Here is a 14,279-nt window from a genome sequence, read left to right as displayed (position 1 = left end):
AGTCCCTGCCTCTTCTCCACTCCACACTTGGTACAGCTCAAGCAAACCGGCTCATCTATGACTGAAATACTGTAAAAATGCTCTGTTACACAATGACAAGTTGTCTGTACAGTCTGTACATTAAGCTGTGCTGTTACTGTCAAAATCAAACAGACATTATCTGAAAGTCAACTGGCAATAGTGTGTTTGTGCTCAGCTCAGCTTCTGACTGCTGAACCCACCCAACATTGTGGCTAAATGTGAAACAGATCCTTCAGTCCAGTAGATGATAAAGTGTCAGTGTCGCACTCTGTAAAGAAATTTGCAGTGGTTAAGCAGTTCGTCTTGGCGCGTCCTCACAGTGGCCATGGGTTATATGAAGGACGGTCAACAAGCAGCAACAAAACTAGTAAATACTTATATACAAACCTAAAGCATAACCATTTTTAGTGTGCCATACTGACTTGCTAGCAAAGTTAAATTGCAGAAGATCAAACCGTCAGTTGTGTGATTAGTGGGCCACCCTTCCGACTACCTAAATCCACTGAGATACTAACTGAAAAGTTGCAAATTCATGGCTGTCTTTCAAGTGTTCATACATATGTGTACTTCTGTGTCTTTTCAGTGAGGCAACCATGACACTGGCACAGCATCCTGTAGCAAACCAGTGAGTCTATCACACACTACAACGTCATCTCAGATTGACAGAACTCACCAACAACTCCTGTCTAATCCAAACTTTAGTTGTTTCTGTATATATATATTTTTTGTTGCTTCTAAAATGGTGGCAAACAAATTTATATATATTGAAGTTCTGAACTTACGTTTGCTAGAGAGGTTCTGAGTTGGATTATTTTTATATGAGGAAATGCTGACATTAGAGACTGGATGCATTTCGGTTAGCAGTAGTGGACAGTACATCAGCTACTGTATTTACATTTACTCAAGTAGCCTATACTTTCCACAGAGAAATATTCTACTCTCTACTAGTCTCTACGCCACATTTATCTGACAGCTTTAGATACTAGGGTGAAAGTTTTACACAATGGATAATGTAACATTTCCAAAAGATCAAACCATTGGTTTCCAGCATTTGTGGTTTCTTCTCAAAAGCAGTGTGTTGTTGGGCTCACATTTTGGATGTCTATATGTTGCTCCACCAAATATTATTTTTTTCCTCCAAACTCCTCACGTGGTTTTAGATGATGCACTATCAAACAGCAAAGGTTAAAGAAAATACCAAAGACATATTTTCTTTCCAATTAACCATCTGATGCGCCCACAGATTTTCCTGCAGCAGCTCCAACAGTAACACACTGCTGCTACCACACCAGGGCTTTTTCATAATTTAACTACGTTATGCTTAGGGCTGGACCCTAATATCCGAATATCCGAATGTTGGACGTTACGGAGTGGACTGAATATTCGGATATTCGTCATTAATCAGGGCCGAATATCCAGAGCCCAGAAACTGCTATTCGGGCCAGCCCGAGTTCTGCTGCAAATTTGTAATTACTTTTAATACTTATGTGGGATTTTGAATGCAGGTCTTGAAATGGTCGATTTTTACATGACTTTATTGGTGCTTTTACTTACTACTTAAATTCATTGCTGTCAGTTAGTCCTGATGAATAGACAGATTAATTGAAAATGCTTTAGGGTTGCGTCTGAGTGTTTTATTGAAAGATTAATTTATTAAACTATTAAATTCAGTTAATTAGACAGGACTTTTCAAATGAAAATTTAGAAACAGGCAATAATAATCGCTAATTTTACTTTTAAAGTTTGTTGAATGAACTTCTAACTTTCTAGTTCAGAGGTGTTTGTCTCTGCGAAAACCAGTGAGGACGACTTCATCTTCATCGTTACCTCCTCTTCCTGTCAGCGGTGATTGTGAGCGTCTCTGATTGGTGATTCATCACCCGGTTGCTTCGCTTCAATCCCTCCTTCTCTCTCTCCTTCACTACAGAGGCCGTGCAAGATAGGAAATGACCTACATAGCGTGGCGGCTCCCTCGCCTTGGCTGTCGTTTGCATTTCAAGGGGTGATGAATAATTTAAACACATATGCACACACGCGCACACACACGCACAATTCCCAAACCTCCCCAACTGAACATTGAACGTACATCCCACCGCAACATGACAGGCCTCAATAACGTCGGATAAGTGAATTCAAACATGAATCTGTGTCTGTGTGTGTTATCGAGGAGGTGCTAAGCTCTTTGAGGAGGTGTAAGAAGGAGAGTTGCGTGCCTGAGGTGCTGAGAACACTGAGAAACCACAGGTGAAAGTTTCTGTCTGGGGGAAGAGCTGAAGAGGAAGGTGGAAAGAAAGGCAAAGAGAGGGATGGAGAGAAGAGGTGAGAGGAGGAAACAAGACAAGACGAGGAAACAAAAAGAGGAGAGGAGAGGTGAGGAGGAATAAGAAGAAGAGGATGAAGAAGGAGAACACATGAAGTTGAAAAGAGAGAAGATGGAAATGAATCTGGATTAGTGGAAATAACATTAGGCAAAGTAGTAGGCAAGAGAGTAAAGGAGGAATGAAGAAGAGGCGCACATGGGATGAGGATGAAAAAGGAAAGAGATTAGATTGAGGAAACAGGAGAAAAAGAAGGGGGTAGGGAATGTAGGGAACAAGAAAGGAGAGGCAAAAGAGGGGATATGAAGCAAGATGAAGATGTTAGAAACAGAAAAGGAGGCAGAAGAAAGATGATCGGAGAAAAGAAATGATAAGGAGGAGATAGGAGAGGAGGGTGGAAGAGAGAAGAAACAGGAGATAAGAAAAGTCACAGAGTGGATGTGATTAGAAAAGACCATAGACTGTGTAAGAAAGATGGACGTACCACCTGCCTCCAAAAATGAAGCCTACATGGAAGTGTAAAAAACGTGCAATATCACACCGTCCACCAGGGGCTGGCTCCATAGACCCGAGTTTTCAGCCCGGTCTCATGGGGATTCGTGAAACTGTCACGTCAGTTTTTGTTTCGGTTTCGTGCGCACCAACACGATGTCGTCATGTTTTTCGTGCCGCTCACCACGAGCGAAACCCGCTGTGGTAATCACATCTGAAAGTGGTTTATACCGGCGGATTCATGACGATCTAAGCTGTCCATCGGCGTTTGCGGCCACCGCCACGGCCGCCGCTTCGGCCGCCGGACATTCTTTAAATTCCTATGCAAATTCGGCGGATTCATGACGATTTAAGCTGTCCATTGGCGTTTGCGGCCGCCACCGCGGCCGCCATTGTGGCCGCCAGACATCCGGCCGCAGCAGCGGCCGCGGCGGCAGCCGCAAACGCCGATGGCCAGCTTAAATCGTCATGAATCCGCCGGTATAAACCACTTTCAGATGTGATCCGGCCGCTGTTGCGGCCGGATGTCCGGCGGTGGCGGCCGCAAACGCCGATGGACAGCTTAGATCGTCATGAATCCGCCGAATTTGCATAGGAATTTAAAGAATGTCCGGCGGCCGAAGCGGCGGCCGAAGCGGCGGCCGCAAACGCCGATGGACAGCTTAGATCGTCATGAATCCGCCGGTATAAACCACTTTCAGATGTGATTACCACAGCGGGTTTCGCTCGTGGTGAGCGGCACGAAAAACATGACGACATCGTGTTGGTGCGCACGAAACCGAAACAAAAACTGACGTGACAGTTTCACGAATCCCCGTGAGACCGTGTTGGAGTTTTACACGGGAAAAACTAAAACTTGATTCTATGGCTCAAGATTTATTTATTTTTGGTTAGTTTTCATGGTCAAAACAAGAGATTGGGTGGCCGATCTAAAAATGAATCAATATTAAATTTCATATAGAGTGTTAAAGTTTTCAAAGTGGAGGTCTGCAGCCAGATGCCTCTCAAAGTTTTGCAAAATCCAAGATGGCAACCAGGAAGTTGGCTTCATTTTCTCAGTGCAGAAACCAGCGGGTGATGTCACAGTAGCTGCGTCCATCTTTATTATACAGTCAATGGATAAGACAAGAAAAAGTGAGGCAGAGGAAGAAGGAAGGAGAGAGAGACAGGAGGACAGGAACAAAAACATCTAGGATAGAAGGGAAGAATCTGCAAAGGATCAGAGGAGGACAGGAGAGGTAAAAGGAAGACGGGAAGAAGGAAATGTGTGAAAGGAGGAGGTAGAGGTCACAGGAGAGCAGGACGATGAAGAAAATGAGAGAAACGTGAACTGAGAAGGTAATGATTATAAGAAGATTGAAGGAGGAACATCTAGAAGAGGAGGAAAGCAAAGAACAGGAGAAGAGGAAGAAGATGAGAAAGAAGGGAGAGAAAGGACACGGGAGCAGGGAGAGGAGTCAACGATTTGGAAGATGAGGAAAAGAAGAAGGGGAATGATGGACGATTATAGAACATACTGAGAAGACTAAGGGGAAGAGAGATGGGGAGGCGGAATATATATGAGAGGAGGAGGAGATCGAGAGAAAAAAGAGACATTAAAGTGAGAATAGAGGATGGAAAAGGAGTGGTGATGTGGAGGAATATGTTGGAGAGAGTAAGGAGGAGAGAACGGAGACATCCGGATGTTTCTTTACCCATGATGCACCGCAGTTTGAAAGATGTCCAGTATGTGTGTCCGTACAGTTTGTGATTTGTGTGTGTGTACTAGTATTGCTCATGTTGTTTAGGACATACATCTGTTTAAGGACATTATAGGGACCTGACCTCTTCTTGGGACAAGTCCCCATAAATCATCAAACATTTGGGTAAAGACGTGGTTTAAAGGTTAAAGTTAGACTAGTAGTTATAGTTGGGTTAGTATAAGTCTCAAGAAAATGGATGTACGTCAATGTAGCGTCCTGTAAAGTGTATGTGAGCCAGCTGAATGACCTACAGAGAGGACATCACTGCCTGGCACACACCCCAAACACACACACACACACACACACACGCACACACACACACACACACACACACACACACACACACACACACTGTTTTTCTGTCATTGTGGGGACATACCATTGACTCCCATTCATATCTAACCCCTAACCCTTACCCTAACCCTAACCTTAACCCAGACCAAAACAATGGCTAACCCTAAAGAAACGTTTTTGCACTTTTACTTTTTTCAGTAACAACAACATGGCCAAGAAAACACTGTTTAAACTTGTGGGGACTGAAATGAGGTCCCCACAAGTGACATTGTTTTCGGTTTTCCTCCAGTTGTGGGGACATTTGGTCCCCACAAGTATAGCCAGCACCTGACCACACACACACACACACACACACACACACACACACACACACACACACACACACACACACACACACACACACACACACACACACACACACACACACACAGATACAATTCCTGACATCTGTTCTGATCAGGGTTCAGTCGATAACCCTCCAATAATTGTGCTGGGCCATCAGGCAGCAGTGGAGACAGCTAGTATTACAGATTATGTGATACCTACTGACCCAAAACAGCTCAAAGCTTAATTTATACTTTACGCATCTGTGTATGCATCCATGTGATGTAAATTTTGTCATCAGCCCAAATTTACAATGACTGTCTGCACTGAAAGCGTTGCAGGAAGACAAATGGTGTTTAAAACAAATGTTTGGTATGAGGAGGACTGTATGAGGAGATTCTCTGTTATCCACACCTTTATGAATTATTCATTAACAGAGCTGTAATTGAAGTAGTGACTGCTGGACTTTGATTTGTACAAACTTTCCATCAGTGGACTCCAAACACAGTAGGGAGTCCTCAGTTTACCAGAAATTTTGTGCTATATTCACACTCTGTGTTCAGCACACCTCAGAAATAACCACTAACACGGTGATAGTGTAATCTGTAAGCAGCAGCTGTTTCCTCATGTGTTTTCTGTGTTCGATATGAGGGGAAATGCAACCAGCTGTGTGACAGTCCGGTGTGTTTATAGCGTGTTTACTATAGCACAAATAGCATCCATAGCCCACTATCGACCTTCGCACATTGACGCAAAAAGCATGAATTAACCATAACACAGTAATTACAGGGTCACAGAACAGTTACAAACACTAGAAAACAGGTTGTGATCTCAATGCAAACTTTGGAAATAGATTTTTTTTTCTTAAATCGTGAATTAAGCTTGTTTCCATTGCTGTTTTGGAATGAAAAAGACTAGGTTGTCTCTTGTCATCAGAAGGTGACAGTAAAGTCTACATTGAGCATGACTGTAATAAACAGAGAACAAGGAGCTGGAGACAAAAAACAGTTGTTTGCCAGCTGTCAAAAAAAAATCAAAGATGAAGAACAAACAAAACTTTGACCAACTACCTGAAAAACACAAAGTGAAGTGTGGAGGAATTGTTATCAGTCAGGAGTTTTAGAATTATTTTCATGTTTGGTGTTATTGGTCATTTTTTATGCTATCTGCAGACAAAGACATCGAAACAAGTGAAAACAGCTGATGTGGAAGTTAAATGTTTGCTATGTCATACAAAAAGTATTTTCATCCACTTTAAAAGTATGATATGGAAACAGCTTGTGTTTTTCCAAAGCCTGATATATCTTGTTCCTTTCTATCGTAAAGTTCCAATGTCGTCCAAAAGCTTGCATTCATCAGTTAACATCTTCCTTCTGTACCACAGACATGCATACTGTAGTTTAGTTTGACTCCATCTGCAGCTCCAAATGCTCCATGAACATCAGATGCAGTTTATTCCACAGATTAAACAAAAGCACAGTTTTCCTTTGTCCGTAAAACTTTTAAATCAGCTCACAAGTGTTTCAAAAATAGATTCAGTACAGCTGGTTACTGTAGCTTTTAATTAAGCATTACCCAAACAAAGGACATTTGTTGGGGACTATTTTCAGTGGCGGACTAATCCACATTTGATGCTCTGGTGAGTATTTGGGGCAGCAGAACAATGTGAGTCGAAATAAACTACAGTGTGAGTTCGTTGTAATGAAGGAGCATGTCACCCAACTGATGTGTTTTTGGAGCTCTGTTGGATTTATCAGGATTTGTCTGCATAGGCGAAACTTTGTTTCACTTTATTATTGGTTTTGATCCATTTGTTGACAATAATAAGCACAGAGACTTATCCTTGGAGTGTAGGACGATGTTAATATGTTCCTCTATAAAGAGAGGGAGATGCATGAGTTACGTTCAATTATAAGAATACAGCTGTGGTTATAGGAGGGCACTGGGCTATATGGTGGGCTATATTTAGGTATGGAGGTGCACTATGTTGGGCTTTATTGGGAGGTATATTGGTGTAATGGGAGGTGAATGGGGGTATATGAGGTATAATGCTGTAATCAGCTCACTGCAGGAGGAAAACCAGTGGAGCTTATTAGCTTCTGCAGAGAGAGAGCGAGAGAGAGAGCATCAGACTACTAATCCTGTGCAGCGAGGAGCTTTAGGCTTTCAGACACACACTCATTATTGCATTTCTATCCTTGTGAAGCCCCTCAAATGACATAATGCATCCTCTAGCCCCTCCCCTTAGTGCCAAACTAAAGCTAATTATAATTCGATATTTTCCCAATAACCGTTTATCACATGATAGCTCGAAAACAATATGAGAATGGTCATATATAGGAACTTTCAGCGTATTATTAGCTGAATCTGCAGCTTCATACAGAGCACCAGCTCATTGTTTAGCTGTTGGGGCCTCATCTTGCTGTTCTGGCTGTAGCAGGAGTACAGGGCTGCTCCAAACGACAACAGAACCTCCAGTTTGCTGAGGCCTGCCTGCCGTCTGAACACACAGCTCAGCTTTCTATTTCTCCTCCTGCTCTTAAATATCTGTTCTTCTATTTTGTGTCAAAACAGCAGTGAGTGAATTGATTGAAACTTAAAGGATGGTTTATCCTATCTGTGTGTAACCTCGATAAATGCTCTACTGGTGATTTGCAGGTTGAAATATATTCATGTTTGTAGATTTAATTGAAAACGGTTCATTATTGTAACATTTATGTTTTTAGTACACATTGAGATAACATATCCTATCATGTTGAATCAAAAATTACATGTTACCTAAAAAATGTAATCCTTGCAACAACACTTTTCATGCATAACCCTGAACATGTCATACCAAAATGAAATTTGCTGTGATTGTCATGATATTAGTGACACTAAACCAGATTTACCGAATTCAAAAATCTCATAAGGGGTATGTTTTCTTGACTTCTGAAGATGCCTTATGTTTACTTTATTTAACTGATGATAAGTAACTTTTTAACTTGAGACTGACATAAAATCAATCCATTTGACTTTTGTTAACAAGATATTTTTTGAATGGCTGAGGGCAATGTCTTCAAATTCTTTGCTTGGACATGACAATAAATCTGGCCTCCAAATACGCATTTTCAAGAATTCACAAGCAAATTCTGGCAAACTTTCACAAAAATGCCTCGTAGGATAAAGAAAGAACATGACGACATTTATATCTAGAAGTTCAATGGTCAAGTCTGGACAGACACAGATGCAGTCTGTAAATTGACTGGTTGGCAAAGACACAGAAACTGCAGAGTTGGAATTCTAGTTAAAGATTAACGCAGTGGTTTCCGAATGTTTTGACAGGTTTCAGGTTTCTTTGAGTTGTTGTTAAGGTTCTCACATGGTTTCATTTCAGTAACTGTCAAAGAATATTAATAATTAACACTATTTCACCAAAACATGTAAGATCAGAGAGCACTTCAAGAAATAGGTGTTTTTTTCTTCCTTCATCTCTGTGTAATCATCTCACAACCCTGTAGATTTATCTTTTTACCCTTCGTAAGTCATGCGACAAAATAGCTAACAACTGGTTTGAAGTAGTTTCACATCAACAAACTACAACAGTAAAAAGCTGCTTACATAATAATGTGTCAATCTAACTATTTTATAACGGTATATAATCCACAGTCGCTGATGTATTTCTTGAGAATTTAGACTTAAACTTTTAATACTTTATTTTGTGGATAATACTTATGTACTTTGGCTCAAGTTGGATTTTCTAGCAGCTTGTGTTTCCTGACCTCTATGACTTTGTTGTTACAATGTCGCTGTGTTCCAGTAATTAACTTGTTGAGCACAAATTTATTATTACTGATAAAATATGATGAACACAACTATGAAAACACGCCTCAGGTTGTAATAAAAACTAAATTTCTCCTTAAACTTCCATAAACTCCATGGGAATAAAGTGCACATTTACATGGTTGAAAATTAATGACTGAGCCTATGAATCGATAAAAGTAATCAATAAAAAACTTGTGTAACAAAATAGATGTAAAATATGAAAGACTGCGAGTCACCTCCTCTCCTCTCTTGTGTTTCAGTCTTTCTCAGAGTCTGTGCTGCAGCTTTCTGGCTCTGCGTCTGGAAAGATGCAGCAGGGCAAAGTGCAGCGCTCGCCGCCCATACATGCAGCTGGGGGAGCGCTCGTCGGCAGCCATCTTTATGTTCTTATCTCCCTCCCATACACCCCCCGCAGGCCAGGCTCAGCCCTGCTGTAATTGACTTTCTCCCACTGAGCCTGGTGGAGGCTTCAGGCTGCAGAGCTGCACTGAAAAACCTATTACACACTGCTGCACACCTACACACTGCAGACCTATAGAGGGAGAGAGGAGGGAGTGTGTCTCTGAATTCATCCAGAGGAGTCGACAGCATGTGTCTGTTGGTTCAGATCCAAGCAGGTAGGGACGACAGAAATCTGATTAGCCAGCTTAGATCAGTGCGAGGATGACGGATCTGTGCGTGTGTGCATGAAGGTGTGTGTGAGGGTGTGTATGTGTTTTCAGACAAAACTAATCTGCAGAGGTTTGAAACTTGCTCAAGTTTCTGTAATCTATCACAGTAAACACCATGTCTGCCGTTATTGTCAGAGTTCTGTGAAGAGAATCTGCAGTGCAGCCGATAGGACCACACTGAGGGGGAAGACAAGGTCACCTTCTTCCACTATACTGTAAATTCTCATACACAGTCGATTCAGAAAGTACATAAAGTTCCTTCACTTTGACACACTTTGTGTTTAATTTACAAATCGTAAAAAAAATACGTTTGATCTTGTCAATCTATGCTCGGTCGATAATGGCGATGTGAAAACGTATTTTGAAATTTTGGCAAATTTGTTGAAAATCTAAATCTTTTATTCTAAGAAATCTTTAGACTTTTAATTCAGTATTTAGCAGAAACCCCTTTGGCAGCATTTACCCTTCCTTGGGTAAATCTCTACAGGCTTTGCACACCTGGTTTTGGACAGTTTATCCCATTCTTCCTGCAGATCCTCTCAAGCTCTGTCAGATTGGATGAAAGCGTCTGTGAACTTCCATCTTCAGGTCTCACCACAGTTGCTCTGTGAGGTTTAATTCTGGACTCTGGTCACTCAAGGACAGTCAGAGAATTGTCCTGAAGCTACTTCAGCGTTCTCTTGGCTGTTTGCTTTGAGTGATTGTGGGGCTGAAAGGTGAACCATTGTCCCTCAGGTCTCTGCTCTCTGAGGCAGGTTTACTTCAAGGACCTCTCTGTATTTGGCTGCATTCATCCTCACCCTCAGTTCTGAACAGACTCCCTCTCCCTGCTTTTGAGAAGCACCCTTACAGCATGATGTAGCACAGGGATGGTATTATCTGAATGATGAGCAGTGCCTGCTGTTGTTACAGACATAGTGCTTGAAGATCTGCTCAAAGAGTTCAGATTCTACCCATCAGCCCAGAGAATCTTTTTCCTTGTGTTCTCAAAGACCTTTAAATGATTCTTGGTAAACTTCGTCTTTTACTCAAGAAAGGCCTTTGTCAACCACTCTACCATAAAGCCTTAAAAGATGCAGCATTGCTGAGATTATTGTCCTTCCAGACGATGCTTTTATCTCTGTACTACTTTTTTCCACCAAGGCACTTAGGGCTAGTTCGGAGGTTAGTCTCGAACCAATTCAAGATTAGGAAAACTGGTTCAAGAACCAACTGGCACCAACACTTTGTGGCTCTAGAATCAAGAAGTCAAAGGGTTGGATGTGGTATTATTGTGACCAACAAGGCTAACTAAACGCTAAATGATTGCTATTTTAAAAAACACAACTAGTCTGCCTAACATGAAGAGCAAAAACCAGAGCTTCAGTATGGACATGAAATTGAAGTACCAATGTTTAAAAGACCAATTATGTATTTGTCTCATTTTCCTGGAAGTTCACTGTTTAATATTGCAAGCTGGTGTTCATAAATGCCACGCAAATGCCAGTGCACAGAAATACCACAAACATTTCCCCTGCTTTATAAATGCTCAATGGTGATATTAAAAATAGAAAAGCAAGGAATATTAGATGGACGTAGCATCGACACCTTCTTGCTCGATTACTGAGTTTGAGGCCACTGTGGGCCACACTTCTAGGATAATTCAAAGTTTTAGAAATGGTTCTATACCCTCAACTTGATCAATGTCTCACCACATTTGTATCATAGAGGAATGTTGAAAGTTCACTGGACTTCATGACTTTGTTTTTGTCATGACATGCTATGAATTGGGGAAACTTTACATTCACAAGTGGATGTCTTTCTAAACTGTGTCCAGTGAATTAATTTACCACAGGTACCAGTCAAGTTGTAGACACATCTTAAGGATAATGTAAGCTAACGAGATGCACTTAACCACAATTTGGAGCCGCAGCAGAGTCAGAAGACTTTAAAAAATGAGAAATTTCTGAAAGAATTACAGTATTATTCACTTAAAATGATAAGACACAATTAAGGGTGCTAAAACTAAACTGTAGAATCCAATATAAAGATAGCAGTTGAGACTCACATGAACACGAATGAATAAACTATTAAAATAAAATTGAGATTCAGTGGGTGGTCAGTATATCAACACATCTGTTTTATATTTACCACTGTGCTGAATTTTATTTTCCAACAGAAATTATATTTTATCTATTTTTTTTCCATAGTTTTTGTTGCTATGCTACATTTCTTTATGTTTTTTGCATAAAGCCCATACACAAAATATGCCGTTGCATGTTGCTGGGAAGGCACTTGTCGATGTTTTTGCCTTAGCAGGACTGAACAGGGAATTATGGGGTGAATTGCTGAACAAAAACATGCTGCAATTGTTAAAAGTGAGCAACATTCCACTGGTTACACATTACAAAAGTACAAGCCTTGATTCTGTCATAGAATCTCCTATTCAGCTCATCTCTGAGTCTGTTAAAGGGGGATATAAACCTAACTTCAGTGGGAAATTATTTGCATTTTGACACCTAAACTGACAGCATTCTCAAGGCCTAAAACATCTATTGATTTTACCCAAATTTTGTAGATGTAAAAGTTGTGAATGTTTTTGCTTGTCGGCAGGCCCTTCATCCTGGCTGAATCACACCATTTATATGTGACATTCTTTGCTGATTTTAATCGTGCGCATTTAATTATGAAGACAAACAGTCTTCATCGGCTTGATGGTCACAGAGCCTTTTTGATTTCCTATGTGATTTTCATAACCTTTGTCTTGTTGCTGTCCATACGTCTGGAAGTCATTTGTGTCATGTCTTGTACTACTTAAGCGTCTGTGTTCTATTATATGTCACACATCTCATTGAAAAACACTGGTGTCACCTTGGTAATTTTAAAGGCCTTGGATGTTGATTCTTGTGTGTGCAGAAGGTTACAGACTTTCAGTCTGAAGTTGGAGAGAAAGTGTTCAGTTTGTTTTGTGATACATAAAGGACACTGTTTGAGAAGTTATAGTCTTGCAATATTTCAGATAATTTTTCAGAAACATCCAAAAATGTAATGCCCACATTCCTGTTCATTAATTTTAGGTGTATAAATTCTTATTTAAAAATACTGAAGGGTCAGACAGAACATCTCTGGTTCATCACAGAGCCGTAGAAATTTTTTTCTGGTCGTGTGGAGAAAGCATTGTAACAGCACTGAGTCTTTTTCATTTGATGCTTTATAAATTCTCTTCATATATTTTTTTGTATGTTCTTGTATGCCTTTTAAATCTTGTCTTAAGAGTTAAAATGAAAGAGTTGAATATACTGCTTTGTATTGCCTTTCACAACATAACTGCAATTTTGACTGTGCACAGAGCAAGGCCAATATTTCCAGTGGAGGGAGAAGTTGTGCTGTCTTGAACAGCTGAGGCACTGTGCTGATTTCCATCAGCTTTTGCAACCAAAGTTCTGAGTTAAATTGAAACTTGAACTTTAAAATATGTTTGCTGGATTCTGGCAGGGTACATTATCAACAAGCATTTGTTTTTGTGCAAAGTGCCCACTTTGTTATGGACAGATAATGTTCCGTTTTGGTTGACACTGTCAGGGAGTTTTTCATTTAGCTATGCATTTGTTATTGAGGATGTAGTTTAGTGGTGATGAACTGGACTACATTATAATAAGGTGATTCTAATGCTTTGTCAATTCATTTACAAATAAGTGGAAAGAATATTAGAAACCCATTCCATTACCTGTGTCAATTTTCAGCACTAGTAAATGTGTTTTATTGGAAATAACTATGAAGACAAGCATTTCCTATGGAAATTAGTTGTTTTAGTGGTGTATGAAATGCGTGTTTGAGGAGTGTGTGTTGTCAAAGCTAAACCTAGAGACGTGGAGCCTGGAAAGGTACCAAACCTCCATGTTTGGTTAAAAACTGCAGCCTGATGTGGTGGCTGACTGCATGCTTCCACAAGACAGGGAAAGCTAGCCATTTGTCATATTTCCATCTAATTTAACTGAATTTCAGGAAAATATACAGTTCTGTGAATATCAGGAGTTGGTGAATCAACATAAACAATTGGTGGCCTGGCCTCTGTTGGCAGCTATGATGTCTGAAGTTCTGGGTTTTATACAGTATGTGAGTGAACATGATTGCATTTTCTGAACAAAGGGGTTTTAACATTGTTGTAAATCTCCCTACAAATGCATCTATTTGGCTAAATTTAGAACATTACCAAGAACAGTCAACCAGTCTAATCAAGTTCTCTGTGGATCCTATGGTCGTATAGATTCACCAGAAAGGACTTAGTTCAGCCAGGCGGAACTTATTCCCCAGACACAAGCAGCTGTGTTTCTGTCACAGCTGATAATCAGAGAGAGAAGATCAACAATAACTGCCATCAGTGAGTAACATATTTGTACCCACTAACTTACAGTACTCTAGGTGAGCTACCTAAAATTAGGCTGTTTTCCACTGCAGGAACTTGCTGCCTCCTTTTAGTGTGGCCTGAACCTTGGTGAGGTTCTTTAACTTTTTTTTTGTAAAAAAAAAAAAGTACCTACTACAAGATGGGTACTCCTGAGCAGCCCTGAAAAACTGCTGGTCTTGAAACTGATTCTTTAAACTTGGAGAGGACACCTTGTGCTGTTTTTGTA

This window comes from Acanthochromis polyacanthus, chromosome 16, assembly GCF_021347895.1.
Source record: "Acanthochromis polyacanthus isolate Apoly-LR-REF ecotype Palm Island chromosome 16, KAUST_Apoly_ChrSc, whole genome shotgun sequence".
Taxonomy (NCBI): Eukaryota; Metazoa; Chordata; class Actinopteri; family Pomacentridae; genus Acanthochromis; species Acanthochromis polyacanthus.
This window is presented reverse-complemented; position numbering follows the sequence as displayed.